The 27,279-nt window shown below is 37.9% G+C and overlaps 1 long non-coding RNA gene across 1 annotated transcript; it reads right to left on the reverse strand.

Moving 5' to 3' along the window:
* Window positions 1-838: 838 nt before the first annotated feature.
* On the reverse strand, window positions 839-26,566 carry LOC139147284 (uncharacterized). The gene is made up of 7 exons (XR_011555694.1): window positions 26,237-26,566; window positions 23,155-23,216; window positions 22,677-22,767; window positions 11,674-11,758; window positions 10,329-10,456; window positions 2,211-2,302; window positions 839-1,758 (listed from the first exon to the last, which is right to left on the reverse strand). It is a non-coding gene; the product is annotated as an uncharacterized lncRNA (long non-coding RNA).
* Between the last annotated feature and the right edge of the window lie 713 nt (window positions 26,567-27,279).

Here is a 27,279-nt window from a genome sequence, read left to right on the forward strand (position 1 = left end):
TGTAAAAGACAACCATAAAAATAACACATTACATTAAATTGAAAAAAACATACACAAATCAAAAAAGAGGAATGTTAAAATGACTGGATAAAATAGTTTTAAAACTACACAGAGTATAAAAATATCTATATTACATTTGAAAGACATATCGTTAAAAACAAACATGCATCTTCGCACTGTCGAGAATTTTCTGCAATTAACAGAACACATGTCTGGTTTAAAAAGGGGTTTCTTGTGTAAATTTCTACTGAGGGCATTAAAGCAGATTTGATTTAAAATATTTGGTGAATCATAATGTAATGGATTATTTTGTATAAAAAGCACAGGTCAAGGGTAAGTCTTCTATTGTATAACTTAGGAATGTCCAGAATTCTGCAATAAAATGGGTAGCTGGATTTACTGCAGTGAACGTTGAGTTTGCGACAAATGTATTTCACAAACAGATTGAGCAAACACACTCACTGCGATTTATCATAATAATTTAACAGAAAAGGAGAGAAAATCCTAATCGGTTATCTATGATATACAACATTTAAAATTGTAGATATTCGGTTTGCTTAATCTGTTTTGTTGGGCATGATAGTTCTGCGCACGGCATGGTTATTCATCGATGATATTAGAAGAAATTAATTGATGATGAAAGTGAATCCATATCGGTAAAATTTAAAATTTGTATGTCACTTCAAAGAATGATATCATCTGAATAGATTGCACATGTAATATTTCAAACAAGGCGTGATGCACAAAAGTACCCCTAAAACAACAATTACATGTTCATAGAAAATTACTTTATCATACAAAAGCATTTCAGAAGCATAAAACTAGTCCTTTCTATGTCGTGAAAGCACGTCTTAGAAATTAAGGTATTTGTATTCGTAAACTCGAAGTGATCTTCAAACTGCACAAGCTATTTAAGTCAGAGATTTAATGGGAGTGATCTTCTTGAAAACATACTCCCGTTGTCTCTGACCATGAGATTATCTCACGGGTTGGTACCACCGTTTGAAGTCGTCAAGATGGTCACATGTCCAAAGTTGCATCTGAGCAAAAGTAATGTTATTTTCAGATTAGTTGAAGACTCAACAAAATGAAATATGTTGTGAACTGAATATTTTTCTTCACAAGTGTGCCTTTCAAGCTCATAATAATTCCATTCCTATCTACTTGCTTCCCTGATATACAGTGCTAAGAGTATTTGAACGGAGGTTTTCTGCAGAAAACTCAATGTACCGTTTGCTGAGCAGTGCACTGTCTTCAGCATAGATCTTCAAAGGTCCTCTGTGCAAGATTACGTGCGCTGAATGTCTTAAAGAAAATATCATCTTCAAGATGACTGTCATAATCCATATGTAGATTATGAAAATACCTAGAACCGTCAATGCGTTGGAGAAGTCAGCGTTCAAATCTTTGTAAGCACGATGTCTTGATTGAAAATCCAAAACACACGATTCTTTTCTGTAGAGATGAGAGTAAGCTCTTGAAACTTTTCTAGTAATATCTTTGTCTACGTTTTGCAAATATTTGTATCTCTGTGTTTATTATGCCAGTGTGTGTATGTCTGTGCATGTCCTAACCGTCTCCCTACATCTAGACTGTACGTCTTCACCTCCTCATTTCTGTCGCTGTTTCGATGTATTTCTTGCTCTATAGATCTCTTGCTCTCCTTTTGTCACCTGCATTCTAAGTACTTTCGATATTGAACGTGGTCAGATGGTTGCAGAGACACACAGTTGACGTCATGTTGGATGTTGAGGATACCTAATGTCGACGAAAAGGAATTATCAAATTTGATAGGCCATTAGTTTTTTGAGGGTTGGTAAAAAATGTAAAAAAATTCTTTCCGGTGAAAGAAGGATCGATCACAAAAGCAATTTACTCGACTGAAAAATTGGGATTCATGTAAGGCTGGGGTTGAGTTGAAGTATGAATGCTCTTTTTGCTGAAAAATGCTTCCAAATTTTAAATCGCAAATTGTATACCTTATTCTGACGAGTACTTTTTCGGGATTTGGTGACGCATGACTGAACAAATACAAAATTTTACATTTCATACCCACTTATAAATAACTTTAAAAATTAGAAATGATACGTAACTCTCAGAAGTGAAAGCCCTTTACCTTGTCTCAATGACTGCGTTAATTTGTAAACAATTACTGATTTCTTTTGCTTGTTTTCATTAAGTATCTCATTTTCCTTTTAATAGTAACATACCTTGCAGCCTTGTCTGCCCCAGGTAGTCTTATTCTTGTCCAGATACGTACACACGGTTTGTTTGACAGTCATGGAGAGGTAAGTCCTCTGGTCTACAAATAATAGTAATGTTTTGAGCAAATAAGTGAATGAAAGTAAGGCAAACAACGGCTGCTAACGTGCTCACTACCCTTCGTACTAGTCAAATTGATGCACAGTGTTCTGCGATCAGAGGTTAAGATAGATTTTACTTGATATGAAGATTCGTTGCTAAGGGGAAATGTTCACAGGTTCAACTTACTTTCAGGAACGGCAAAGGTCAGATAGTATTCCCCCGTCCTCAGAAAGTAGTCCTCTGGGATGACAATGCTTGAATAGTCTCCATGAAAGTTTATATCAAAAGAAAACTGGTAACCACGATAGTTTTTGGAATACTGGAATACATCATTAAAGATGTACGCAGTTGGTTATGTAGGTCATTTCCCCCACACTCATCATGACCTGAGTTCAATTAGTCTAGAACATTCCCAAGGTCACTGCCCTTGATGACCTCACAACCTTGAATTCAATTAGTCATGTTTGGAATGTTCTGGAAAGTTGATTAGTTGTGTAAGGGAGATAATTTTAGAACAGTAATTAGCATGTCAATAAAAGTTCTAGATTGTTCTTACATGCCTTTATAAAAGGGACGTGCACAGCTTCCAGTCAGACTTTTGGGATCGTGTCTCTTGTGTGTTACTAAACTCCAGCAGTAGTCATTCTCAAGACTTTTCAAGACCTTCACTGCCAACGCTGGATTTATACTGTGGACTTTGTGCAACTTCAAGCCTGCTAGCCAAAGGACTGTTCATTCATCCAACTGACTGTTACAACTCTGGGACTGGAGCTTTGCCGTCCCAGCTGAGATAAGTAGTCTGTACACTTTTAAAGCTTGTACTCTATCCCTGACTTAGCAATTAGTTTTATTTTCGTAATAAATTTTGTCTAAACGTTAACTGCTGAGTTCACCCTTTTGTTCGTTTTCTCTGCACGTAACAAAATTGGGGGCTTGTCCGGGATACGAATATTTTGAGCCGTTTGACAACATTTTGACAGCCTTTTCAAAACTACTGTATACTGTGAACTCAGCGAAATTTAATCATGGCGGAATTTAACCAGACGAATTTATGGATGACCTTGATCAGGACACATTTAATTCCCTCAGAAAAGACAACCTCATAACACTGGCCAATTTCCTTAAAGTAGAAGTCAAAAGATCTATGCGCAAGAGGGAAATACAGTACCGTATTGCCAACATCTAGTTGATTTAGGCCAATTTGAGGAATCCACCCTGAAAGATTATGAGCCCGAGTCTTCCTCTGAACTCAGAAAATTAGAATTAGAATTGCAGACAAATTTGGAGATTAAGAAACTAGAATTACAAATGAGAGAGAAAGAATTACAAATGGAAGAAAGACAGAGAGAAAAGGAGAGAGAATTGGAAGAACATCGACTACAGTTAGAAATGAGACGTTTAGAGCTTGGACAGTCAGGAAAATTCTTCCCTTCAGACAAGTTTGACATCACTAAGCATTTCAGGTTAGTTCCCCCTTTCCAAGAAAAGGATGTTGATAAATATTTCCTTCATTTTGAGAAAATTGCTCAGAGTCTGAATTGGCCTAAGGAGTCCTGGTCTATGCTTTTGCAGAGTGCTTTGGTGGGTAAAGCTAGAGAAATTTACATTCAGTTGTCAGTAGCGCAGGCTTCAGATTATGATTCTGTGAAGGAATTAATTCTCAAGGGCTATGAGTTGGTGCCTGAAGCTTACCGTCAGAAATTTAGGGATTGTGAGAAGGTGAAGGATCAAACTTATGTTGAATTTGCTCGAACAAAAGAACAACTGTTTGATCGTTGGTGTTCTTCTGAAAAGGTCAGTCAGAATTATGACAAATTACGACAGCTTGTTTTGATTGAGGAATTTAAAGGTGCATCCGGAGTGACATCAAGACGTTTATCAATGAACAAAAGGCAGATACATTGAGGTTGCTGCACGTTTGGCCGATGATTATTCATTGACCCACAAATCTTCATTTCTCAGCAAACCATCCCAGTCCTTTTCATACAGAAACAATGCAGGTAAATTTAACTCCTCCTTTTCATCCAAGAATTTTTCAAAGGAGAGTAGGAAATCAAATGACAACAGTTCACAAAATTCAAGTAACACTTCCACATCATCAGATCCCAAGTCTCAATCTCCTTCTGACAAACAGTTTGGTACACTTTCTTGTAATTATTGTAAGAAAGACGGCCATTTAATGTCAGATTGTTTCAAATTGAAAGAAAACGTGAAGGTCAAAGTGGTCAAAGTGGATCTAAGCCCACCGGCTTTATTTCTTCATCAACTCAATTAGAGTCTAATAATGTGTGCAACACATTTTCTGAGGTTAAATCCCTCTTATCCCCAATTAATGAGGTCAAGGTCAATTCTTCTCAGGATAGCATTATGGGTATTTTCGAGCCATTTATTCATAATGGTTTTATATCACTTTCTAGTGATTTCTCTTCCGCTACCCCTGTCAAAATTTTAAGAGATACCGGGGCTTCCCAGTCTCTTTTGTTGGCAGATACCCTGCCGTTTTCTGAAAAGTCATTTTCAGGTTCTAAAGTTCTTATTAAGGGGGTAGATTGTAATGACTACATTCCTGTTCCTCTCCATAATGTCTATTTGTCTTCGGACTTTGTTTCTGGACCTGTGACTTTAGGTATTAGGCCTTTTTTGCCTTTTGAAGGGATTCACCTTCTTCTTGGAAACGACCTTGCTGGGGACAAGGTCATTACTAATCCACTTGTGACTGATAATCCTAGTTTAGATCAAAATCCAGAGCCAATAGAGGAAGACATTCCCGGCCTTTTTCCCATCATGTGCCATTACTCGAGCCATGTCAAAGAAAACTTCTGAGAATCAAAATACTCTCAAAAATAATGTCACAGATGTTGACTTAAATGACACCTTTCTCAGTCAGGTGTTTGACACGGATCATTCCGTTATCCCTCGTGGATTTGAAACTTCCAGTAAAACTTCTGCTGACCAAAGTCAGACATTTTCTAGATCAAATCTCATTGCAGAACAACACAAAGACCCAGATATTTTGTCTTTGTTTGACAGGGTAGTGATGAAGGTATTAGAATTTAGATAGCTCTTTTTAGTATATATAGATATGGTAGTTTTTTAGTATTTGAGAGACTTCATAGTATATAGATAGATAGTTTTTTAGATTTTAGTTTGATATTTTTAGTTAGATAGTAGTTGTTTTTAGTTGTAGCTTAGAGATATAGTGTTAGTAGTTTGGATTTAGTTTAGTATATAGACGAAAGAGACCAGATATTTTGTTTTGTTTACAGGTAGATGATGAAGGTAAAACTTCAGATAGCTCTGTTCCTATTATACAAAATCTGGTATTCTCATGCGTAAATGGAGACCTCCAGATGTTTTGGTTGATGACGATTGGGCTATAAAACATCAAATTGTGGTTCCAAAGCCCTACCGTGCTGAAATATTGCACCTGGCCCATGAAACCCCCTGGGCTGGTCACTTAGGAGTCAGGAAAACTTATCATAAAATTCTCAGTCACTTTTATTGGCCTAATCTCAGGCAGGATGTAGCACATTTCTGTAAAACTTGTCACACATGTCAAATGGTAGGAAAGCCAAATCAGACTATTCCAAAGGCCCCTTTACAGCCAATTCCTGCATTTCAAGAACCATTTAGTAGGATACTAATAGACTGTGTTGGGCCCCTACCAAAAACAAGATCAGGAAATGAGTACATGTTGACAATTATGTGTACATCAACTCGGTTCCCGAAGCCATACCACTGAGAAATATAAAGACAAAGACTATAGTGAGAGCTTTAGTCAAATTTTTCACTTTATTCGGCCTCCCTAAATGTGTCCAGTCGATCAAGGCTCCAACTTTATGTCTGGAATTTTTCAACAAGTAATGGATCAGCTAGGCATTAAACAGTATAGGTCATCCGCCTATCATCCAGAAGTCAGGGTGCTCTTGAGCGATTTCATCAAACTTTGAAAAACATGATTAGGACCTACTGTTTTGACACAGAGAAGCAGTGGGATGAAGGAATTCATTTTCTGCTCTTTGCTGTTAGAGAGTCAATTCAAGAGTCTCTTGGTTTTAGCCCATTTGAGCTTGTATTTGGACATACAGTCCGTGGCCCACTTAAGCTCGTTAAAGAGAAATTCTTATCAGACGATGATGATTGTCTGAATATTTTGCAATATGTGTCAGATTTTCGTACAAAACTCTCTAAAGCATGTGAATTAGCCAGAGAAAATCTTGAGTCATCTCAGCAGTCAATGAAATCAAATATGATAAAAGCACCTCAAAACGGAAGTTTGAACCAGGTCAAAAAGTTCTTGTTCTATTTCCAATTCCTGGCAAACCACTCCATGCTCGTTACTTTGGGCCATATCTAATTGATAAGAAATTGAGTGATTTAAATTACATCATAATAACACCTGACAGGCGAAACAAAAACAGCTATGTCACATAAATATGCTTAAGCCATATTTGGATAGGGATAATCCTACTAAAACAAGCCTGTCAGTACAGTCAGTTCTGGCCATTATGAAGATAGTGATACTGAAACTGACTTGAGTGAAAATACTCTAAACTCAAAGCTGGGCTCGGTCAAGCTTCAGAACTCAGAAATCCTGGAGAAGCTGGAGTCTACAAAGTTGGCACACCTCCAGCCAGAACAACAACAACAGGTGAAAGAACTGCTCCACGAATATAAACACCTGTTTCAAGATGTTCCAACGAGGACAAACGTCATCTATCACGACGTTGATGTTGGGGACAGTAAGCCTGTAAAACAACATCCATACAGACTGAATCCAACAAAAGCGAAATATCTCCAGGAAGAAGTCAAATACCTGCTGGACAATGACTTTATTGAACCCAGTAAAAGTAACTGGAGTTCGCCGTGTATACTTGTTCCCAAATCAGATCACAGTTATCGTATGTGCACGGACTTTAGGAAGGTCAACACTTTAACAAAGACAGACACTTTCCCAATCCCGAGGATTGATGACTGCATCGACCGAGTGGGAAAAGCCAAGTATGTGACGAAATTTGACCTACTGAAGGGATTTGGCAAGTCCCTCTGACGGATCGTGCTCGTGAAATATCCGCCTTTGTTACACCAGACGGATTGTTCCAGTACAAGGTGATGCCATTCGGAATGAAGAACTCTCCGGCAACGTTCCAACGGATGATCAACGACGTCATATCCGGGCTAGACGGGTGTGCAGCTTACGTTGACGACGTAGTCCTGTATAGTGACACCTGGGAGGAACACATCAAGCTCATGCGGAAGTTCTTTGAGAGACTGAGCAAAGCAATGTTGACTGTCAACCTTGCCAAATCTGAGTTTGGTTGGGCTAGGGTAACTTACCTCGGACATACTGTAGGACAGGGTGAGGTAAAACCTGTTGATGCCAAAATCAGTGCCATTTCAAGTTTTCCATACCAAACTGCAAACGACAACTGATGCGCTTTCTCGGTATGGCTGGTTACTACAGAAAATTCTGTCCAAATTTCTCCACAATTACTGAGCCTTTGACTAACTTACTTAAAAAGAAAGTAAAGTTTGTTTGGTCAGAGCAATGCCAACAGGCATTTGATACACTTAAAGCCATACTGCAAAGTGCCCCAGTGTTGTCTGCACCAGATTTCACTTTGCCATTCAAATTAGCTGTAGATGCTAGTGATACGGCTGCTGGTGCTGTTTTATTGCAAGAGGATAGTCATGGTATAGATCATCCTGTTTGCTATTTTTCACGCAAATTAACAAATCCCAGAGAAACTACTCTACAATGAAAAAGAGTGTTTATCTTTGATATTAGCTTTACAGCATTTTGAAGTTTATGTTACTTCTTCAAATCAGCCAATAGTGGTTTATATTGATCACAACCCTCTTGTTTTTCTGCAGAAATTTAAAGGCAAAAATCAGAGATTGCTAAGATGGAGTTTAATGTTACAGGAGTTTAATCTTGACATTAGACATATCAAAGGCAGAGACAATTTAATTGCAGACTGTCTCTCTCGTATTTAGAAATTATTGTTGTTCACTTTCAAGAAATTTTATTGTTGTTCACTTTCAAGAAATTTTACTTTAGAGTAAAACAAAATTTGAGTACTTAAATCCTTTTCAAGATTACATTTGTAAAAGAAAGATTTTTCTTTGAAAAATTTTCTTTTTTTGAAGAGGGGGTGTGTTATGTAGGTCATTTCCCCCACACTCATCAGGACCTGAGTTCAATTAGTCTAGAACATTCTCAAGGTCACTGCCCTTGATGACCTCACAACCTTGAATTCAATTAGTCATGTTTGGAATGTTCTGGAAGTTGATTAGTTGTGTAAGAGAGATAATTTTAGAACAGTAATTAGCATGTCAATAAAAGTTCTAGATTGTTCTTACATGCCTTTATAAAAGGGACGTGCACAGCTTCCAGTCAGACTTTTGGGATCGTGTCTCTTGTGTGTTACTAAACTCCAGCAGTAGTCATTCTCAAGACTTTTCAAGACCTTCACTGCCAACGCTGGATTTATACTGTGGACTTTGTGCAGCTTCAAGCCTGCAAGCCAAAGGACTGTTCATTCATCCGACTGACTGTTACAACTCTGAGACTGGAGCTTTGCCGTCCCAGCTGAGATAAGTAGTCTGTACACTTTTAAAGCTTGTACTCTATCCCTGACTTAGCAATTAGTTTTATTTTCGTAATAAATTTTGTCTAAACGTTAACTGCTGAGTTCACCCTTTTGTTCGTTTTCTCTGCACGTAACACAGTGCAATTCCAAAAGACAGATTCATTGCTTACTAACATGATAATTGTTGCATGGAAAAGCCGCGATACCTGAAAAAATGACGAAAGGTATATTATAAATCACAGACGATTATGTTTAGCTATGAACATGCGTTTTTGCCCGTACGAATCAGATGTGGTTATGCAGGGCAATGCTAGAGAATCTTGGCATTTCCAAAAAAGAATATTCATTTGTTAAAGCGTGAATGCCATGCATTAAACAGTATCTTTTGACAAATATTTTCACTTGTTCATTTGTGTATTTTTTCAACAACTGATAGATTCATTGTTAACTTGGTCATAAAACAACAGGTTCTTGGCTAAAAGGAACACAACATTTGAACAATAACATTTGCATAAAAATAGACACAATACAGGGACAATTTTATAAGGAAAATATGGCAAATTCAGAAACATCAGAAATGCTGATGTCGTATAAGAAGAAAAGACGGAATGATGAGTCTCCTATAAACATAAATTTTATAAACAAATAATTGGATGAGTTTGTAATTAGATTACTGAAGAAATCAAAACTTGTTAACTGTCAAAAAGTTTAGGATTTGTAATTTAAACAAAATTTTAAAAAATCTGTCCATGTGATAAAAATGAACACGTCAATATATCTGCATGTGCAAAGCTTGGTTTAAAAGTTTACTGCAACGCAGAGTAACTGCAAATTATAAGACGCCACATGCTCATTCCGTGTTGCGATTCGCCCGAATCTGTCACGTGACGGGAAATAAGATACACCTAGTCACTACAGGATCGACAAAAGTAAGGTCTGAGGTTATTTGCGAAATACTATTTTCCTAGGGAAATAGTTTTGACCCAATTTGTAAAAATGTTTAGTCACGTGACCGTAGCGTCGTCTTTAACTTTGAAACACTGCCGGGTGATAAGCGTTTGGGAAGAGCGACGATCCTCTCAAAAACTGCAAGGTTTTCCATTTCAACAGCATAGGGACTTGAACAGCTCATCGACGAAAAAGATTCAAGTGCAACCACGGGTGTTGCTAGGTATGTAAAAAGTAGAACTAAAGTAAGTAACATTGTCATCGTCTATATATATATATATATATATATATATATATATATATATATATATATATATATATATATATATATATATATATATATATATATATATATATATATATATATATATATAATGATGACCTCTCCAAAAGGCAGGCGTGAAAACATATGCTCCAAGCAACTCTTACGGAGCTAAACCAGAAAAGTAACCCCTGGTTATTTATATACACATATATACTTACGTAAAAAGTAGAACTAAAGTAAGTAACATTGTCATCGTCTAGATATAAACCTGTAATCAATGTGTTTGTTCCTGGTTCGGGAGGGGTACTCGCAAATGTAATAACAATATCATCGTCTGTATCTTTCACTAAGAGAACAAAAGAGATCAATTGTGAAAATCATAAATGAGCAAAATTAATAAGCAATTCATATTAACTCGAACATAAGTTGTAACCGTTCATTAATAGATTCTGTCAGTCTTTGCAATATCCACTGCAGGAACGGCCAGTGCAAATAAATAAATAAAAGCTGTTTCGATATCGAAAGAAAATATACCCGATTAGTAATGTTGAGGTTAGGTTTCCTCCTTAGTATCATGACAACTGTCTTTGGCAATTCTCATCCGTAGTAAGGATTTTTACTAAACAAGGGAAACATGTTGATATTGAAACGTATGTAGATAGTTAATTCAAGATGAATCTTTTATTTTCAGACACAATAAAACTCATTTCATCAGCACTTCTGAAAACATGTGATTCACGAACAATTTATGTAAATGTAGTAAATCAGACTTTGCAGTTTTTCTTCTTACAGTTTACAGTTTAACTGTAGTGATTTATATGGATACTCTCACTAGAAAATGGAAAAAGTTGGTCCTCAGTATTCTAAGTCATAACTTAAATTGAAAAAGCCTAACTGAAGTGCGCTGGTATAATTTACTTGTGGTGACGACTTCCAGTATGTTGAAGTGTCGCGCCTTTTTGATATACTATTTATGTCATTATCACATTCATTTATAATCGATTCATCGTTTAAAATGGGCTTCTTTTTCAATAACGACAAAATTGTGTCGGCAACTACTTATCTCAAACATTTTGTCGCCGTTCAAGACCTAAAGTGATCGTTAGCCTTCACATACAACTACGAATTCAACATCGGTAGCGACTGTTTCAGTAAAAGTTACTGCACGTTTCGGAATCATTCGCAACTGATCAGAACAGAATATGTACAATGGTGGGGGTGCAGTTGTCGTCAAATCAACATCGTAAGCATATGACGTCTCGAGAGAAATACAGAAGAGTTCTTGAAAAATGCCAGGTAATCGCACTGTCTCAATTCGAAGGAAGGAAACGCAACAAGCTGTCCTCAGTCATATGCATTTACTGTTGAGTTTATTATCATGCCAACATGAACATCTACATTGCGAAAACGTCGATTGTTAGAATATACTTTAAACCCGGATTCAGATTGCGAAGGGTTATGTGAAAGCAATCGAAAATTTTTCTTTGACATGAACGGTTGCTAGTTTTTTCGATTACATATGAGACATTTAGTAGTCATTTGTGTTAGTTTCGTTGCCCTTACCTTCGATTTCCTTGCCTGCCCTGTCCGTAAATGACAATGACAGTACGTCATTCACTGAATCACTCCTTCTTTTCAATTGAATCACCTATGAGAGACATTGAATACATTTATGGAAATCAAATACATTATACGACTCTTCATTTGGCAAGAGTATTTAAATGACCCTGTGTGGGTGTTGAGATTTATCAGGAAACAAAATAATTAATTTCAATAGCCCTTACTGCAAACACTTTCTGCGCGAAATCTTTGTTTACATATACTGTATGGTGTATTTAAAGCGCGTCCGTGTTTGCAGATTGTCATATTGTAGTGTAAATTATGTTATATTATCGAAGTGGAAGTCAAGTTCCTGCGTTTCGTCTTGAAAAGACACTTATATTACGTTGAAAAATCAAACATAATCAAACATGGAAGGGGCCGCAGTCAGAAAAATTGTAACAACCAAGGTTGGTTATTGAACCACTCCTTTTGAGAATAGGGATTTGGCCGAGCTGTTCTGTTCTCCGCCATGAGAATGTTGTGAGTTCGGACCCGATTCAAAACTTAATGTATATCATAACGTGCGAATGCTATTTTTCTCATTTTTTTAAACACATGCATTATTACCTTTCCAAATTTTAAGTGGTTGCTAAAATAGAGAATTTAATTACTTGGGCCCCAAGAAATCTTATAAGAAGTAAACATTTAGTAGACTAGTCTATACTAGCCACTTTGAATAATTCAGTCTATGACTGTACAGTTTTAATCCGTTTGCAGGAAATATTGACTTACGTGCAACCAACAACTATTTTAGTTTGAGATTTTTATTTTGTCAGACTTTTATCATTGAGAATAGTCTCGTAGAGCCAGGAAATATGTTTCATTTTTTTGTCACTGCGTATAAGATGACAGATTACGGCGCGCCAAACGTTTTAAAGATATTTATCGAGTCAGTGAACAAATAAACTTTCTCGATTGGAATAAAACTTCTGCGCTACCAGCGAAGGAAATAAGTAAGAAAAGTAAAATTTAAAACTAACAAAAAGCAGAAATGTCATTTAAGACATAATTTTAACTTGAGAATATTCTTTAAAGCGTAATTAGGAAATAAAGAGTTTTTAACGATTTGAAAAAGTCATACATTCAAACTTATTGACGTAGTACGGCGCCACAATTGTTTCAAAATATTTAAAGTTAAAGTATAAATATATCCTGTCTTTCTAAATAAATTCTTCAATAAATAAGAACAAGAAATATATTTTGTCGATAAAATCACAGTCATTACTGTAACTCTTCATAAAAAATAACATTTATCTTAAAATATATGGAAAGTATAATTAAATATTGCGTCAAAAAAAAAATATCTAATTAAACTACAAACAATGGTTTAATAGAGTAAAATGCAAGTCATTTTTAGGAAGCGACTAACAAAATAAATAGGTAGACATAACAGAATTAAACCTAAATTTGCGATGACTTGGAAAAAATACACACATACTGATTAAAAGACATCGTGTAATACGTAATAATTTGCACAAAAATTCAATGCGTGCTGATTTTGCAGACGAGAAAGTAATCTTTAAAAAACAAAACAACATACAAAAATATACGATAAAACATCATTAAAAACACAAAAACTACTACTACTACTACTTTTACTACTACTACTACTACCACTAAGAAATATACCAAAAAACAATTCAAACGTTGAAATCAGCTTTGAAATCAGCTTTGAACACTCGACCGTGATGACGGTAGATAAAATTGCGACAGGGCATCATCTACTAAAATACGTGACGGTGACTCACCCCCCCCAAAAAAAAACAACAACAAAAAAAAACCAAACAAAATAGAAAAAGAGTACGTCTACGAAAAATAACAACTAGCAAATAAGAATAAAAAAGACACGCAAATACACAAATGCGTGGGCCCGTGAAAAGAAACGAGCATAAGCCACAGATAAAAAACCAAACATGCGAATTAACCGTTAATTTATTCAAAAAAAGTCATGGTTAACGTTTCCTTCGATCGATGAATCCCCAACAGCATGGGAATCCGATCACCATACTCCAAAATTATAGTGGTGAATATCAAGTGGGTCAGTCCAACCACAGTCCATATGTGAAGTTTGCAGCGGGTACTTGTAGATAATGGATGCATGAGGTGTGAAAAATAGTTAACAAGACCCATCTGCTACTATACAATAGATGTTTATTTTTCTAACGTTTCGGACGTACACGGACGACCTTCATCAGAGGCTGTACAGACACAGTGGAAAAAAAGGGGAACGAAAATTACATTTTGTTCTATTCGGACAATGAATACGATAACAAATACGTAGATATTTAGCGTATATTACGCACTGTAGAAATGTTACGGTAGCATGCAAAGTCTATGGTAGAAATGTGACTGCGGTAAAAAGTAACAAACAAAAAATGAAATAGTTGAAAACGGCAATGAAGTCGGGTAGGGAAATTGAACAATGCAATGTATTGAACGGTGGATATTGTAAATTCCTATAAGGAACCAGAAATGAACTTACAAGTTTGTGGAACACGTCTGTTCGGTTTGAGCTGTGACAGTGAACAAAGAAAAAGGAAAAGTGGGCTCCCTATGTTTCAGATGAATGATGGGGCCCCTTAGCAGGGGTCAAAGTTCTCTACCAATCCTTTTTGTTAATTCCTAGAGGATGAATGGTGCCCAGATTATAGATATATTTTATTTCCATTTGTTTTCTGATTTTTGTTTGTGTTGATGATATTTTGCAGATTCCAAACATAGTGAAATTGTTGACATTATGATCCTCCATATTAAAGTGTTCGCTTACGAGCGTGTCTTTTTTTGTTTTGATGTTATATACATGTTCGTATGTCCGTGTTTTCAGTTTCCTGCCAGTTTCTCCGATGTAAACAAGTTTATCACATTGTGAACAGTTGATGCCGTATATGATATTGCTGGTGTTGCAGGTTATATTGCCGATGATAGGGTGAAGTGAACCAGTTTTATTGTCTTTGACTCTGTCTGTGTTGAGGATGAATTTACACTGGTTGCAGTGGCCACATCTATTGCATGATCCTGGGCTGAGTTTTGCGTCTTTCTGGCTGTTGTTGACTCTGGCTCTGACGAGAATTTTGGAGAGATTGCTAGGTTGTCTGTAAGAAACTATAGGTGGTTTGCAGAAAATGTCTCTTGTGTCTGGAGTTGCCTGAAGTATGTCCCAGTATTTGTTGATTATTGCAGGTATGTTTGGTAGTTTGGGGTTGAAAGTGATTAAGTGGTATTCTGTCCTCGGTGATTGGTTCGCATGTATTACGTCTGGGTTGTAGCAATTGTGATCTTGATTTGAGTCTAGCGCCCTCTATAGCATTCTTTATGACGTCATGGTTGTACCCGCGATGTGTTAAATGGTTGTGAAGGGATTCGCTTGCTGTATCGTACTTAATGGTGTCACTGCATATGCGTCGGTATCTGAGGGACTGGCTCCATGGTATTGATTTGAAGATGTGTTTTGGATGGCAGGACGTTGACCATAGATATGAATGTTTGTCGGTGGGCTTGGTGTAAATTGTGGTCGCTATTTTGCCGTTCTCGTTGATCATTGTTGTGTCCAGAAATGGCAGTTTCTCTGTGCTGTAATTTATTGTAAATTTGATGGTGGGATGAATGGTGTTGCTATATTCGTGAAAGAGAAGTAGTTTGTCGAGACCGTGGTTCCAGAGAAATCGGATATCATCGATGAAGCGTTTCCACTTTTCTGGTTTGTGTTCTGCCTGTTTCAGTATGTTGTCTTCGATTTGCCCCATTGCGATGTTGGCGTATGATGGTGCCGTCATTGTCCCCATTGCTGTACCCATTGTTTGTAGAAAGAACTTCCCGTTGAATTCGAAGTTCCTGTTGAGAATAAATGTAAGCATCTCGCTTATCAGTTCTGGCGGTGGGTTTGTGATGTTTCTGTCTATCATATGTTTCTTGACTGCCTGTATACCAAATTCGTTAGGGATGTTACTGTACAGGGATACTACATCCATGGATACCATGATTGTGTTAGGTGATATTTCGTTGTTCTGTAGATCTTCTAGGTGGTGGTTTGTATCTTTTATGTAGGATGGTAGAGATTTCACGATGTTCACAATGTGATAAACTTGTTTACATCGGAGAAACTGGCAGGAAACTGAAAACACGGACATACGAACATGTATATAACATCAAAACAAAAAAAGACACGCTCGTAAGCGAACACTTTAATATGGAGGATCATAATGTCAACAATTTCACTATGTTTGGAATCTGCAAAATATCATCAACACAAACAAAAATCAGAAAACAAATGGAAATAAAATATATCTATAATCTGGGCACCATTCATCCTCTAGGAATTAACAAAAAAGATTGGTAGAGAACTTTGACCCCTGCTAAGGGGCCCCATCATTCATCTGAAACATAGGGAGCCCACTTTTCCTTTTTCTTTGTTCACTGTCACAGCTCAAACCGAACAGATGTGTTCCACAAACTTGTAAGTTCATTTCTGGTTCCTTATAGGAATTTACAATATCCACCGTTCAATACATTGCATTGTTCAATTTCCCTACCCGACTTCATTGCCGTTTTCAACTATTTCATTTTTTGTGTTACTTTTTACCGCGGTCACATTTCTACCATAGACTTTGCATGCTACCGTAACATTTCTACAGTGCGTAATATACGCTAAATATCTACGTATTTGTTATCGTATTCATTGTCCGAATAGAACAAAATGTAATTTTCGTTCCCCTTTTTTTCCACTGTGTCTGTACAGCCTCTGATGAAGGTCGTCCGTGTACGTCTGAAACGTTAGAAAAATAAATATCTATTGTATAGTAGCAGATGGGTCTTGTCAACTATTTTTCACACCTCATACTCCAAAGTTTGACGAGACATTCCATCGATAAGTTTTACATCTTCAAACCGTACTTGATGGACTGAAGTCGGCAATATCACCTAAAGAACGTTCAGGTTAACTGTGAATAGTTTCAGGCAGTCCATAGTTCAGATCACGATCGAGTACAACGTTTCATAGCAACACTGCGAACATAGCGATGCCGCGACCGTATGTTGAGAACGTTGATAGTTTTCCGTGTTTGACAGACGAGCGAGCAACGCAACCATGATGCAACCGTGACCCTCAGTACTGGCACTGGCCTTTAGATTTACTGCCGGGGTTCGGAGGAATTTCATCAGAAACTCCCATATTTCGAGTAACCTCCCTGCCGACCATAATGAATTTGAGTAACCCCCTCTCTAACTCGGAAATTTTGACTGACCCGCCCCTTAGAAGTTAGAGTTAAATACCAATACATGAAGTTGTAAAATTTACAAAAATACAGCAATAGTAAAGACTTTTCAAATCCTGATGTATCTGCTAGATTATTATCAGTTATCTCATCACGGTTGAAAAAGGTGAAACCGAAAGAATGAAATACAAAGTGAAAACAAAGTACAGATATAAAAGCTCATGCTATATCCAGCTTCCAACCACATAATATTGTTTAATTTTGATGGGTATCATGACAGAATTTTCACCAGGATATCTTACAAGGCAGAATTTTAACTTGGAGAGAACATACGAGAGGCTGAGGGGCAAGTGTCAGGGGGAGTGTCCCCTACCTTGCGTGGAAAACTGTTAGAAATTGATGTGTGCAATGGTTCAGTCTGGTGCAATCTGGGAGGTGTTTCAATTTGCCTTTTTACTAGTAAAACTGTTAGAACACCCATTGATGAAATTGATGTGTGTAATGGTGCTGCAATCTGAGAGGTGTTTCGTTTTATTTTGCACTCGGTAAAATTATTTGAAAATGATAGTGAACACTGTATTTTATGACATCTTTTCATTGATCAATGTTTGAGTCACAATATTCAACAACCAAAAAATAACAATACATCTTGTGTGAAAACAGTCCTCAGTTTGCCAGAGGTTGAGGACCAAAGAATATGCAGGAATGTAAAATCTGTGATCTTCTTGTGTCATTTCTCCAGCTGTCAGCTTTCAATGAAAAGTCTGAAGTCAATTAAAATATATGTTTCTGTGATAATAAATGATGAATTACAACAGTTCAGTTTAGTCCAAGATCCTGTGAAAAATTTGAGAAATTGATATGTGCAATGCTGTTTCAGTCTTGTGCAATCTGAGAGGTGTATTCACTTTGTTTTTACTCGTAAAACTATTAGAACACCCCAAGGGGAGAGCACCTCGGATTAAAAATTTTGAGAAATTCATGTGTGCAATGGTGCAATTTAAGAGGTGTCTCAATTTATTTTGCACCAAACATTGATTTCCCCCTTCTTCCTCTCAACATTCTGAGCAACCCACTTGAAGCGTCCATTTTTGAGTGAACCCCCCCCCACATTCCTCCAACCCCCACGGCCGTAAATACTACTGCACTGTCCGGCTTTGGCTACGATGCCGGGTAAGACTAATTCAAGCGCCACGGGCTACGGGCCATATGCCACGTGCCGCTTGCCAAATTTCACAATTCACGATCTGCAGCTTAGGCTTGAATTAGATGCCTTTTTACTCTAATTAAATTCAACGATTCATTTTCACAGATAAATCAACATTCGGGCTTCAACGGCGCCGTCTAAATGCAAAAACTGGTGACCAGCGAATGTGTGTAAAATTTTGACATTAATAACTGATCAATCAAAATTCTGTACAGTAATTTTGAAGACCATATGGTAAGGTTGCTAAATTTCAAATATATCAAGGTCTTAAGCCACGCTAATTTTACGAAAATTGGTAAAATATTATTTTTTAAAATTTCTTAGACCTTTTACCTGCCCTTTACATCTGCAGCTCAGCTGAGCCTATATCTCTTATTCTACATTAGAGTCAAAGACGGCTGGTATCTATTGAGCTGTGGCTGGTACGGGCAAATGACCTTTTAGCCTCAAATCATCCTGTAGGCCATTAATAATTACGCACATCTATGATTATTACCGAGCCAACAGAGGTCGACGTTTGAAGTTAGGTGGACAGGGATGATTACTTTAGCTAAGTTTTCTGCCAAAATGTCAAGTGACCAGGATGACCTATTACCTGGATTTTACAACTTGCTGATGAATTAGTTACTACAAGTGCAACAGCCTTCACATTTGGTGGGATGAGATGTCACACTATGAATTATTGATTATTTGTCAAATAAAAATATTTTTGATGTTGACTATGACATGCACAGGGATAGTCATTGTTTGTTGGGTATAAATATTTGGGAGGGCCACTTTTATCTTGCAAACACTTTTTAATGTTACTTTTTTCGCACAGCATCATTGGGAAAAACATTCGCCTTTCCTCCCTATAATTTTTTTCAGTCCCTTACCGACCAGCACATGTTGAATTCGTGAACATATACATCGCAGGTCACCACTCCATGCATAAAGAAGACGGCTTATGGTGATGTAACAGTATAGATGAATCGATAAAATGAATTAGAGTGAAAATGCATCAATTTCTAGCTTAATTAAACTGCAAATTATATATATAGTGAAATTTGACACGTGGCTCGCAGCACGTGACATGCGGCCCCTGGCACTTGAATTAGGCTTAACCCCCCTAAATTCATACTTTAACCTTAAATATTTTTTGAATTATTTGGCGTGCCGTAGAGAGACAGTCTCTTCAATGCACTAATGAATTGTGAACATTGTTTTCAGAGAGCTGGTGGACACGCATCCATGCCAGGAAATGCAAAGAAGATTTGACTGGTTGACCTCGCTGTTAATTTTATGCAGGAAATTACAATAACAATGCTTGGTCGAATGACGTAGTGCCTTGAGGGCGGGATCGCCAGTAGTATAGGGGGAGTAGTACCTTCCCGATGGTGATAAGTGGTGCGGATTACCGTCGCCCTGGAATTCCATCTACCCACCCTTTGCAGAGTAGTAAGCTTATGGGGCAAGTAAACATGGATGCGCCGGTGCGATTCAACGATCAACCTGTATTTTGGATCGAAAGTCAACAATTTTACGGCTCGGACTATGATTTTACAAGTTTCTTTGAAAAGTATAAGGCGCGGGGTATTATATATTGACTGATCACTGTAGCTATGATAGGCTACATTCAGGACGGGCAGCGACGGGCAGTAATTAGTAGGCAAAACAGGTGGTATTCACCTTGGGCAGAACTCGGTGCAATGATACTGAATATTAATAGTAAGCCTGTCACCTTGAAGGCAATGCTGTAGGTGCAACAAGGACTTCAAACGCACGATGGTATACAAACAACATCACAAGTGAAACGTACACATAGAAATACACGCGTTCCAACGTTGTGCCCACCCGGGCCACGCGATTAAAATATGACTGATACTGCTGCATAGTGTTAATTGGGTCGGTAAACAGTCAATTAATAGTTTAATTGACTACCTGGGTGATTGGCAGGTCGTGTCCAACGACGCATATGCAAAGCAGGCCAAAAGACAAAAGCACCCAAAGATATTGACAGGTGGCCAGGGGTCATCATGAATACGTAATGACGCTTCACTACGCAGAAACTGCGTAGTCAAGCCCTTCTTAACCGGTCAAATCCTCTCAGCGTTTTCCCTCATGTCGTCGTACAAAGTCTATCTGCAATTCCATTTGTTTCGAAGAGTGGGGCGGATAAAAGATGAGGTACCAAATATAACGCTTTGTTAAAAAGACAAACGATTTTCTTTCCGATGTGTTCGCAGTTTTGCCTGAAATCATGTCTAGCACTTCATTTTTTCACATTTACTGGCCGTGTGATATTTTCAAATTCAATAGCTACTGTCGAAAGACCGATTGACCTGATTTCTCAGGTACTTGATTGGGTAGGAAATTGTTCTGATAAAAATTGTCATTTTCCATAGCCCTTTTTAGGTGATGCTACTTTGTTGCTGCTTTAATCTTGTCGGTTTTTTATTACTTTTCACCAAGTCTGCCATTTACAAGAATTTGGAGCTGACACATTATTACAACTAACGAAGCCTTTAAGGTTCTGCAGAATGCGTCTCAGGGACAGATATTTGATTAAGGTCTTGGAGTGAGTAAAATTGTACGTCCATCTTAGTTTTTCGAAATTCGAAATTCCTCCCCATGGAGTCAACACAGAGATAGCGGCCATTTTGAATTTCAAATATTTTTAGTGATGGATGGAGGATATACTTTTCCAAAATGCTGAACGCAAGTTGACTAAAACTTAAATGAGTTAAAACATGTCACTCGGTTATTGATTCACGAATCCATATATTCTGCAAGATGCATTTCGTATCTTTGTGGACGGAATTTTCATGCAGATTCTTACATGTTAGCTGAAGCTAAAGTGCAAGCATCGCAGTTAGCCTTGTCCGCTGTGGAGACGTTTTAGTTTCTATATATTTAATTATGTTTAATCGTGGATGATAGTATAGTAACACCACATTATCTCCTTTAAATCATACTATATGCATTGAAAGTCTTTTAGCACCCTACATTACCAAATTGCTGGCTTTCAGTCTAAAATAGCGGTTTCAATGCAATACAGACATTACAGCACCGCATTCATGCTTCCTATACCTTATCTGGGGGCCCTTTCAGAGTCACTGCACTAGCCACCGATGCATAAATGCAATCCATTGCTTCTTTCAACTCTTAAAGTGGTTATGATCGACAAAAGATGTTTTGACCAGTGCGGTTGATTCTAAACGAACTTACAATTCTATTAAATATTCCATCCACTGACGTCTGATTAGCAAACAGTTTATCCGCCGACGGTAAAGTAAATCCGTTACCATCTCCGAATACGATAGCGGTATTGGTGATGTTGTCGATTGAGTCACTTTCTAAGAGTAATGCTACAGATGGTGTATCCAATACGATGGGTCCAGTGGCAGGCTTTGTGTTGCGTAGAACAAACTTCGCAAGGCTGTCAACAGTGTTCAGCACAGAATCAGTCAACAAGTCTGTGCCATCACTGCTGTTTACATGTTTTGGTGCCGCGAGCTGTATTACTTCGATGCCCTCGTCGATTGCTGTTAATAAGTCTTTTACAAGAATTAGGAAAAATCAGTGGTTAAGAGACTGTCCTACAACATATGGCAGGGTGTGGAATTTATGAATGTGATTACGCCTCTTTTCTTCGTTCATACATTACCCTTCTAAAGACCTACATCGCTTTAAAACCAACAATCCAATTTTGCATAAGTAATTTTACTTTCTCGAACAAACCACTCTAGTTTATGACACCTTACGAGGCACTTATCATCAGCGGAGAGAGTGCGGTCGAACTTTGACTTGTTGCAACATAATATAATAATGGCAAAGGATTGCATAGTGGACCGGCTATTAATTACTAGCTTGTGAATTCATTCGATTCCATTCCTGTAGGTTCTGCTTCCAGAATTTCAATACCACTATTGTAATACCTATCTTACAAAAAAGGCATCGACAGTAATAGAATGTTTAGGAGAATAATGGGCATGTTCAAACTGATGTCTCTATCAGAAAATTCCGGAAATAAATTCGCGTATAACATTTCGGTAAACGTGAACTGTACTGCGTTGCAATAGGAGTTCAACTTTAAACGCTCTGTGTCTCTCGGTCTGGTATTTTCATTAATATGCACTGACATAAATTACGACACTCCTTATTGCCTTTCTTGATTTCCTGACATGGTGTTCAATTTGTATTAGCTAGCTTTTTCTACCGATGATGCTTGTAGTAGCTGTTGATGCCATCTAATGAACAAGTAAGCAAGTCTACTGCTTTTGTCTAAAATAAAGTCGTTCAATACTACACCTGGCATGACTGAATGGGACCGTTTTCGCTTATGTGTTGTTAAAATTGTCATAGGGATATTACACGCTATGCAACTAAACAGTATGTATGTTCTGTTCAGCAGCTTCCAACTGTTTCATGCATTTTTACAATTGTTCATTATACCTTCGGGCCTTTCTCGGCATTATATGTCACAAATCTAGTATCATAGGTCTTAGACAACGCTATAGTCGTGACGAATTTCGATACTATTGTTGGAGGATTCAAGCTTCACCTACCGGTGGCCAAAGTGTGGCTTTCGTCTTGCGATAGGTTTACCTGGTCGAGCCCACTGATCGTATCCGATATCTTATTGAAACTCTCAAAAATCTGTAACATATAAGTAAAGCTTGTCACATGATTGGAATCAACTGTCCCGCTCGCATTCAATATTCAACAACGATATTCTTATAAATGTTGACATCAATCTGACTCTCACTACAAAATAAGGTTATTGAATAGCGTTTTAAAGTTCCTCTTCAAAATAAAGTAACTGTTACGGATGATTGCCAGATAGGCTTTACCAATGTCAGTGGTAGAGATTCGCTTTCAAATCACCTCAACATGTTGGTCTGTCTATCGAAGACTGCATTTATAAATCAATGAAAGCAAGATCAATTTTGATTTTATGCCTTTGAGGAAATAAAAAAAAATAATGTGTCAGTCTTACTTTCGTCAAAAACGCTTTAGGTATGTTCGAATTACTTAGATACAAACCTCAGCGGTTGATAATTCTGACTGTGTTCCGTTCGGAATGGTGAAAAGTGTTCCGATGACAGCTATACTTGGTCGCCGTCGTAAAGAAACGAGTACATTTGAAAATATGAAAAGAAAGAGTGACGCTCAATTTCAATATGCGAAATTATACCTTAACGTGACCAATCATTCCCGTGAAAGATAAATCAAAGGAGCATGATATGTCTGACCCTATTTAAAAATGTAAACCGTAAAAGTCGAAATTGTAACCATTAAAACACTGCTTTGTCGAATTTGCATACTCTGAGAAGTTTCGGTCATTATCATATACCTACATTCACGTGCCTGTCTAAAGCTATGGGGGAAAGCGCCATCAGATCCGTGCATTTTTTTAACGTATCACGCCCCGGTCCGGTGCCCAAATATCGGCAATCGCGTACATTTCTGAACTAACTTAATTCTGGTTGCTAAATACCTTTTAGCCACTTTCAGATTTTTATTTTTTTCTCGATTAAACACGTCCCAAACCCAAATAAAGTATACATTTTCTGAAAGCCCTGATATAGAGCTATCCAACCAAGCACAGTACACGGTCATTATTTCATAAGAGTCACGTGACAAGCGTTTTGCTGAACCTTCCAAAAACAGGTTTTTCCCGCCTTACGCTTACACGCTGCAAGATTTCCAGTTGAAATTTCTTCATTGACAAGCCTTGACAATATCCTTCAAAACCGTGTCTGCGATTTTTTCTCGGAGGCTCCATTCAAATTATATGGCGTGATAATTAAATTCCTTGAAAAGCACCTTCATCTAACACCTTTAAGAGCGCCATTAAAAGAAAACAAAGGCATATAAAAAAAATCCCAGACACGGTTTTGAAGGATATTGTCAAGGCTTGTCAATGAAGAAATTCCAACCGGAAACCTTGCAGCGTGTTTGCATAAGGCGGGAAAAACCGTTTTTGGTAAAACGCTTGTCACGTGACTCTTATGCAAATAATGACCGTGTACAGTGCTTGGTCGGATAGCTCTATATCAGGGCTTTCAGAAATGTATACTTTATTGGGGTTTGGGACGTGTTCAATTGAGAAAAAAATAAAAATCTGAAAGTGTCTAAAAGGTGTGTAGCTAACTTAATTCTGGTTACTACTTAGTCTGGTTCCCTGCCCCCTTTCTACGAAAAGGGTCAGGTACGCGCCATTCTATTCACGGCACTGATTGGACGACACGATGGAACATGTCGATTTGCTAAGGGGAGCACTTGCGTCCGCTGAAGTGTTATATGTTATTTCAAATTTCAAAAACAAACAAAAAAATAATTCGATTCTGTCATTAGGATGACGTATACATGTACACTCTTTCACAAATATATCACCTTGTACGACGTTTTGCATAATGAAAAATTGATTTTTGAAGACTTGTGTAATGTTCATGTAACTGCCCCTCCTACTTTGTTGCTGAGTTACTGTCAAGGGCGCAGTCATTTCGAACATTCCAGCCTGACATCACGCGCCACGCGCATCCGCCATTTTGCCCAAAATCTGGGCAAAATGGCTGCCGCATACCTGACCCTTTTCATGAGTGTAGCGCAGCCAACGGTAGAAAGGGGGCAGGGATCCAGACTAGTTACTACGCGCATTGCTATCCGCAAACGTTCCATTCGTACACAAAGCCAGCGCGAGATAAGGAAAACGTCTGCTCGCTTAGATCGTAGTTGCGCGTGGCGACAGATGAAATCGGCTTTTATTTCTAAATTCTAGTGAAATCCTGTGTATCCTAAGTGCGTGCCTGTTCAGTATAAATTACCAGAAACTGACATCACGCTTTTGTCCTTCTTACACCTCCATCTCAGCCTTGAAGTCTGTTGGTCATGTACAGTAGGATGTTGCTTTGCGCGTTCTAGAATTCTGTAGGTAAACAAATGACGTCAGTATGTATGTCAATCCGCGACGGGAAGCGGCCATCGTATTTATGAAAAACTGACACAAATGGCGATGAATTTTTGATATCGCACGCATTTTTAACTCCTTAACAATGTTGAATATTATGTAAACTACATATTTATCATTCCATAAGGTATATGATAAAACCTTTACGACCCCGATACGGCTTTTGCGGCCGAGGTCGTACGGCGGAAGGGCCCGAGCATGGAACGTTTGCAGATAGCAACGTGCGTAGTAACCAGAATCGAGATAGTTCAGAAATGCACGCGATTGCCCATATTTGGGCCCCGGGCCGGGGAATGATACGTAAAAAATTCGCTGATCACTGCGTCTCACGTGACTAGCTAGATGCAGCACGAAGTAAGACGCAGATACCGGCAAACCGCCATTTTGAAATGAGACAGTTTTTGGTCTCCCGGAAGTTGTTAATTGCGCATGCCCGCACATAGTGAATCATTTTTTGTCACGTACTTTTTAGTTTAGTCTGGTACCTGCCAATATTTCAAAACTTGTAAGAATGTTAATTAAATCCTCGATTAAATTCTAGCCACGTTCGCTGTGATAATTTTAGCTTTACTTCAAAGTAAAATTGAACAGCCAATGACAGCGCCCCATGATTCAACCAATCAGATTTCGTAATTCGATACATGGCGGTTTCCCGTTACCTGCCTCTTTGTGCTTGTCACTGAGGCGGGGACCAGCCAACGTAAAAAAATGCACGGATCTGAGGGCGCTTTCTCCCACAGCTTTACAAAGGCACGTGAATGTACGTATATGATACTTCAAATTATGCAAGTAAACATCATAATGATAAGCTAATATAGCAAAAAAACGAAGAAGTTAAATTTTCTTTATTGACGGGAGAGAAAAGGCATCTATCTATTGCCTATTGATTACAGCTTTTGCTATTTCCTAATAAATGTACGTAAATTTTCAGTACTAATGTCTTTCCTCAAATTCTCACCGTTTACAGACGAATCTATCTATCTATCTATCTATCTATCTATCTATCTATCTATCTATCTATCTAAAATTATCATCGTGCGCCATCATTATCACTCATAATTTAAGCTATAGGCCTAGTGGATTTGATCGGTCATGCGTTCATCCGGCATGAGTAAACGCATATCATGAATTTTTATACATAACACCAATTCTCACCTTCAACTCTCACAGTGAATGAACAAGAAACCACACTACCGGACGGGTATGATATGTCATAAGATACAACTGTAGCGCCGAGCGAGAAGTTACTGCCAGGTCTATGGCTCCCATGTACATGAACAGTGCCAGATTCATTAGTTACATTAGGAACTGGCCATGATACAGGAATGGTAGGTTTGTCAATGGTTGTTGTTATGTTCAAGTCTTGGGTACATTTTATACTTGCACTTTCTGTGTGAATAGATGAGACAAAAATCCTGTACTGGAATCGGATACTAGTAGTTAATTTTATTACATGACTTTTGTTGCATTACCTTTCAGACTACGTGAAATCTTACCTATTAATTGGCTATTGACTACTTCCTCCGCCAAGCATGCTGAGAGAAATGCCCGGATGATGTATTGTGGACCGGACGATGACGCACTACGAGCGCCTTTGTATAATGGGTATATACTGTAGAAGTACCCGTTGAGGAGTCCCTGTGAAGAGTTTTCCATCTCGTCATATGGACTGATGACTTTGGGGGACAGCCGTATGATTTAAGGATGGAGGAGTTATTTAAAATAAAACCGTCAGCAGGTGAAGGAGATAACAATCATTTGCTCCTACAATGGCTTAAGAAAAATATCTTTCGAACAGAAAGAACCTGCGGAAACCAAGAAACTAGATCATCTTATTCTTTCATATTCTCTGGAGGCGCACCGCCTACGGCACCTGGTACCATTATGACGGCTTGAAGGACGGGAATTCAGAGGAGTCACTAGATCAGTCAGCTGAGAATGGTATTTCACAATCTCTCGTACATAAAATTGATATAGCAGACGCATATTTAAATTGCGATTTATGTCTGCTTACACAGAAGACTAAAAAACATTTTGTGCTACAAATTTGAATAAGTGGCATACGTAGATTACGATCTGCGCTTTCAAACGTTGGTTACCAAGAAAACATGCATTGCTTCTGCATATGAAAAAATAACTTGATGCAAGATTGGCATCAGAAAATAAAATTGCCGACGTAGTGACGGGAACAGTTTATT

This window comes from Ptychodera flava, chromosome 13 (assembly GCF_041260155.1).
Source record: "Ptychodera flava strain L36383 chromosome 13, AS_Pfla_20210202, whole genome shotgun sequence".
NCBI lineage: Eukaryota > Metazoa > Hemichordata > Enteropneusta > Ptychoderidae > Ptychodera > Ptychodera flava.